Source organism: Alexandromys fortis, unplaced genomic scaffold (assembly GCF_014885135.2).
Source record: "Alexandromys fortis isolate MF-2015 unplaced genomic scaffold, M_Fortis_MF-2015_v1.1 scaffold_13, whole genome shotgun sequence".
Taxonomy (NCBI): Eukaryota; Metazoa; Chordata; class Mammalia; order Rodentia; family Cricetidae; genus Alexandromys; species Alexandromys fortis.
Genome location: NW_026067908.1, coordinates 1,127,237 through 1,133,236, shown reverse-complemented (window position 1 = coordinate 1,133,236; position 6,000 = coordinate 1,127,237).

Sequence of the window (6,000 nt, the reverse complement as noted above, 5' to 3'; positions counted from 1 at the left end):
ATGTAGTGTTCAAGCACAAAGTGGCTGACAGAAGGGTGGCTCTTCCTTCCTTGTTTGTTCCAGAACTTTCTACTGTTTACATACATTTCAGCCTCACTGCCATTTTCAGGAGCTTTATTTGCCTCACATTCCTTTTTTTGGGGTTTGGAGAAGGCTTAAATATAAAAACCCATCTGTGAACCATATTGCATATTCACACTGAGGGCTAGAAACCCATTTTTAATTAAAACTTTATTCAGCACTCCCAGTTCACTTCGTCCTGTTTTTATTATGAAACACTCCAGTCTTCTCCCCAAAACACATATGTCTGGAGCATTTCAAGATGTTCCTTGTTGTTCGCGCGGAACCAGTCTCTGTATGCTGTCAGCCCGCTGCCATATGTCCCGGCTGTTCATTTTGTTTCCCTTTCTGGTGTTTATGGAGGCAGCATCTTGTACTCAGCGCCCGTTCATTTTGTTCCCTTCTCCTTTGTGAAGCTTTGTCAGGTGGTGGGAAAGCAGACTGGAGACGCCGCAGAACACATCAGGACGCTCGGTGTCGTGGGATCAGGGGAGGCTGTGGCCTTTCTGAAACTCCTAACGTGTGGGGGCAATGCGTCCAGGGACACCTGAATTCTTGGTCCATGTGCATGGTTACAATGAGGAGACTACTTGGTTGGGCTTAACGGCAACACACGTGGTAGCAATTGCAGTTCTTTAATATAACCATTAAGACCCAGACTGGGGCATGGAGAGCGTAAAAATAGATCCGCCCTTTCTCCTCAGCAGTGATGCATCTCTCATCATGGTCTCCGAAAGCCTCTGCATGCTCGTCCACACCATCACAGACGTTTTTGAGCAAAGCTCTTATGCCTCAGCTGGGGAGAACTAAGAGACTCTGAGCTAGCTGAACAGCGCTGATGTTTGTGTTGAATCTGGATTGGAGAAAGCACTGCTAGCTACATCAGAAGGCTTTCTTACCTTTAAGGAAAATTATTAGTCAAAGTAAGTCTTGTACTCTGTGTAATATAAATTCACAAAACACCAAGGTGTCTGCTGTGAGCTCTAATGAGTGAGTTCTTCATGTCTGAAATACTCGAATAACTAGAGTTATGTTTTATTTGGTCTAGTAACTAATTCAGTCCGCTCTCCTTAAACATACTGAACATATTTCATGTTTTCAGATTTATTGAAAATTGCATGTATTTAAGGCATGCCATGTGATCCTTTGATACCTGTGTCACTGGGCAATCCTGGCTTGCCCATATGAGCAGCAGTTCTTGAAGCAGCCGTAAAAGTACGGCTACTGGGGCAGGGACGAGTCCTTTGTATTGGTAGTGTGGCCTCTAGGCTAGCTTGCTTCAGTTTGGCTCTCTCCTCATTGTTATTGTTGTTATTGGTTTATTTTATCATATTTTACAGTTTTAGAGGGATCCAAATAAGAGTTTTGCATATAGTTTTTATTTTTCCCATTCCTATCTTTGGTGTTCATCTTTTTCCCTGGCTAATGGTGCATATTATTTCAGAACTTCCCTTTCCTCTCCAATTTTTTTGTGTATGTTATAGAGTAGCCTCAGAGTCAGGTTATAAATCAAGTCCTATATATCTGGCCACAATCAGTGAATTCTTTTTACTTATAGCTGTATAGGAGTAGTAGTAAAGACAGGCTTCATCAGAAACCTTCAGATTTCTACAGACAGTGCGAGTTGGTGGCCAACTGCTTTCTTTCTTCTGTCTCTGAGCTAAGAAAGAGGAAGCAAACTCCAGGGCTACCTCATTCACTCTCAGGGAGCCCCATTCCTACTGTGTGCTGAGGCCCTGCATATCATGGAGGCCATCAAACATGGGGATTCACACGGAACATGTTTCGTATGGTGACTGCCACACAGGAAGTGCCCAGGGGACTTGGGTCTCTGCTAAACATATAGCTACAACTATAAGTTATTAATTCATTTGAATTTCTCCTATTTATGAGAGTTTGTGCATCTTTACTTTTCTTAAGATACATGGGATAAGATTAAAAGATAGACTGTGCTTGTTTTTACTGAGATTCAAAGACAAACAAGCCAAAGAAAATTAAAACAGAGAAGATTAAATTCCCCTAAGCCAATCTGAATGGGAGCACCCCCTTCCTCATTCTTGGCTCATTTTATCCATGCCTGCTCTCACAGAGAGGTCCCAAATATATTTATTTTTATTGATGATACCTCTCCTCTGTGACCATGCGGTGTTTTTGCTGGGTACATTTTCCTAACGGTTTTGAGGCCCTGAAGCTCTAAAGAAGTGTTTTTACCCTTCCTCTTTTATGTCTAGAAGCAAGGCTGTTTAGAGCCAGTTTGTTGATTAGACTGTCTGACTCAGAAAATGGGATGACCATGAACTTGGCTGAAGATTCAGAAACATAGCTAGGGGACAACCATTATCACCAGGCTTCAAATATCAGCAAACACTTCAGGGGTACAACAGAGAGAAAATAAAACACACAGGTCCTAATGGGTTCTGCTGTGGGAGTCTGTAGGGCAAGTTGGAAGGAGTTATGTGTGGAACGTGTGATAGTCTTTTTGCTATTTGTCTGACTGGGTTAATTGAAGCCTCTTACAACTCGGTCTTGAAAACCAGAAAATAGCCATTAGCTCCTCCCCATGATGTGAAGGAAATGGAGAGGTTTGTGGTTCAGCTAGAGCCTGTCTTCAGACATAGCAGGAGGATAGCGTGGGATGACCGCACGTTTTACACATAGGCAGATGAAAAGATAAAGGCGCCTGGTTCCCTACTCTGGTCCCATCCCAGACTGAGGCTGCGGCGGGCGTAAAGGATGCTGACCAGGGAATAGTTCGGGATCATTTCCGGTGTCAGCGAGAGAAGAGTAAAGAAATGGGCAGTGATGTCAAACTCCAGGTCTGACGGTGGTCTTGACAAAATCGCCCAGATCTCTGACACATCTCAGTTGCTTTGTGAGGCCTCTAGAATTTGGGCTGCCTTCCTTATGGTGAGGCCTCTGTAAGGAGTCTCTACAGCTGAGGCAGCTCATGACCAGGCTGGTAGATGATGGCTGCCCCTGTGTAGAGCAGACTGTACCCATGGCTCCAGGTCTTCTCTTTTCCTTTTAAATTAAATTTAATTTTATGTAGATGAGCATTTTACCTGCATTATGAATGGACATCACATGCATGCAGTACCTATAAAAACCAGAAGAGGGCGCTGGATCCTCTGGAACTGAAGTTATAGATTGTACTGAGTGCTAAGAATTATTGTCTGGAGGAGTAGCCAGGGCTCTTAGGAGCTGAGCCATCTCTCCAGCCCCTCCAGATCTTGGAGAATCTGGTGACGTGCCCCTAGTGTCCTCATGACTCCCACTCCTCACCAAGTGTTACTATAGTGCTTGTGATACAAACCCCTTGGAAGTGTGGCTGGACACAGACAAGCTCCACCGCCTTTTTTTCTAATTTCCTCCCCAGGAGAATGTCTGAGGTATCTCTCCATTCTTCAGATTACTGCATCAAAAGACATCATCACCTCTTCCTTAAAGAGCGGCAGTTCCAGAGTTCCTTGCAAAAGACAGCAGCTCTTAATGAGGCTGAGCGGCATGAGGGGGCAGTGTGGAGATGCTTGCTGTAGAGTAAGGAAAGAGGGTTTTGAGTGATTGGTTTTCTTTCTGGGCCCATACTTCTAATCTCAGGGAAATGTGTACTTCTGCAACAGGTTTCCAGATTCCTGGGTTATTTCTTCAAGAAGAAGTCACCAAGAGTTTGGCTCTGCTTTTGGAATAGGTCATTTGCTTGAGCTCTTTTTCTATGGTTCGTTTTGGTTGGAAATTGCAAATTTACTGACACAGGCGGTGTGACCCGAATGATGGATGCTGAGCCTTAGGAGGCTATCGGCCCCCTTCACTGGAGCTGTGTCAACAGAGGGTTGGAACAGAACAGGGAAGATGTCAGAAAACCTCTGACCCAGGCTAGGAGCACAGGAGGGCTATAACAGAGGCCTCTGGGGAGTCCTCCTATTCCAGCCATCTGTAATTCTGAAATTTACGTGCAGACCACACTAAGAGATGGATCAGACTTGGCATTCTATTCAAGAGGCAAGGCATAGAGTGTTCCTTTCTCCCTTTCAGCAAAAGCGGTAGATTTAATATAAGATCACAGTAAAAGTCTGACATTTCTTCTCTGTGAATCTGGGCTAAAGCTGAGATTTGATTTTGAAATATGAACATAAACTGTAACTACCTCAATTTAAGTCACCAGGATTTATATTTATATATAACCTTTAAAGTTCTCCCAACTTCTTACCCTGGAGAAAGGAGGAAATTATAGTCCTCTCCCTGCTGGAAGTCTGGAGCGGCTTTCCTTCTAGGTTAATGGAAAATCTACACTGCTCTCGCCTGGCCTTGCAGCAGCTTCTACCCTCTTGTGACTGATACGAACTCTCACACTTGGGGACATCGCTGTAAGTCTCCCATGTTAAACCAAGTGCTTTTTGTGGCTCAATCACTTTAAAAAAAACATTTTTTTTCTGGATGCTTTAAAGCATACTATTTGTTTTCAAACTGTCTCTTCCCAGTGCAAAGTTTCTGCTTAATGTTCTTATTGCTTGTGGCAAAGCCATTTGGACTGCAAATGACTCCCCAGTGATGCTGCTTGTGCGGCTACCACTCGGGCTGTCATGGGGCTCAGTTCCCCCATTCACCTCCCAGCCACCAATCCACTATGGGCCCAGCTCCATTTATGTGTAGAGTGGAGTCAGAAATGCTTGGTATCAAGGTAGAGAGCATCAAACCTTTATGCTCACCTCACTGAAGAGATGGGGATATTGAAGCACAGCAGGAGCACCACAAAGCAAATAACACAGTCACATAGGAGGCCAGCGTTGACCCCTGGACTTGTACCTCTTCTCTGGCAGTGAGGCGAGGTGAATTGAAGCAAGGACCCCTACGTGGTTGCAAGGAGAGCTGCCAGCTGGCACAATGGACAAGCAGTTTCCTTTCAAGTGGAATGGTAGAGTGTTCTATTATTTTTCAACACACACACACACACAGAGGGACAGAGAGAGAGAGAGAGAGAGAGAGAGAGAGAGAGAGAGAGAGAGAGAGAGGAGAACAAAACGAAGGCTAGAATAGTGCTGACATACCTATGATATAGGCTAAGTGACTTCTTGTCCACTCACACATAAACAGACAGAGCCTGAACCTGTCACTGATAATGAAACCTTGCTAGAAGAGCAAAGCATATGGCAAGGTAGCATGGTTGCAAAGGTTACACAGGAGCACAGCAGTGTAGGAGGCTACTGTGTCACTTTGGAGACTGATCTACAAATGATGGACATGTGAGGGTGATTTGCGTGCCCATAGTAGACTTACCCAGGACCTTGAGGTGGATGCAGGATTCCACATAGCCTTTCCTCCAGCCCCACCTTTATCATAGCTGGCTCACCCATCACCTTTGAAACGTCTTTCATTTGTAGCTGATGTGCCTCCAAATTATTGGTGTTCTGAATGTGAACGTGCCCTTCCTTTGAATTTATCTCATGCTGTCCTGCAGCTCACATGGGAGCGGTCGTCCTCTCTGGAAAGGTGGTAATGCTTGCCTACCTTCCCTAGGAGTTGTAGGAATTTAATAAGACTTCAATGCCCAGCAGAATTGTGGAACCCAAAATGCTGTATAGACAGCTGCTTCTAATTATTGCTCTTGGTAATAGTTAGGAATCGGAGAATTAACAGAGGGAAAATACTATGTAGTGAATTCATGAATTAATTTAAATACACCCCATAATTTAATATTCACTCATTCGCTGGATGTTTTTTGAGCATTTACTAAGTTTCCTAGCATATGTAATCTCTGAATGAACCTAGTGAACACCTTTAAAGTGCATTGATCTATGCCAAAGAAGAGATGAGAAGGAATCGTAAAGCCAGCATGAACTTTTCATGATTGAAATGATACCGCATATGGGGACTCAGAGGGACACAGACCACCAGGTGAGAGGCATCAGGAAGTCATTGGAAGGGAAGGTTCCTGAGATGTGC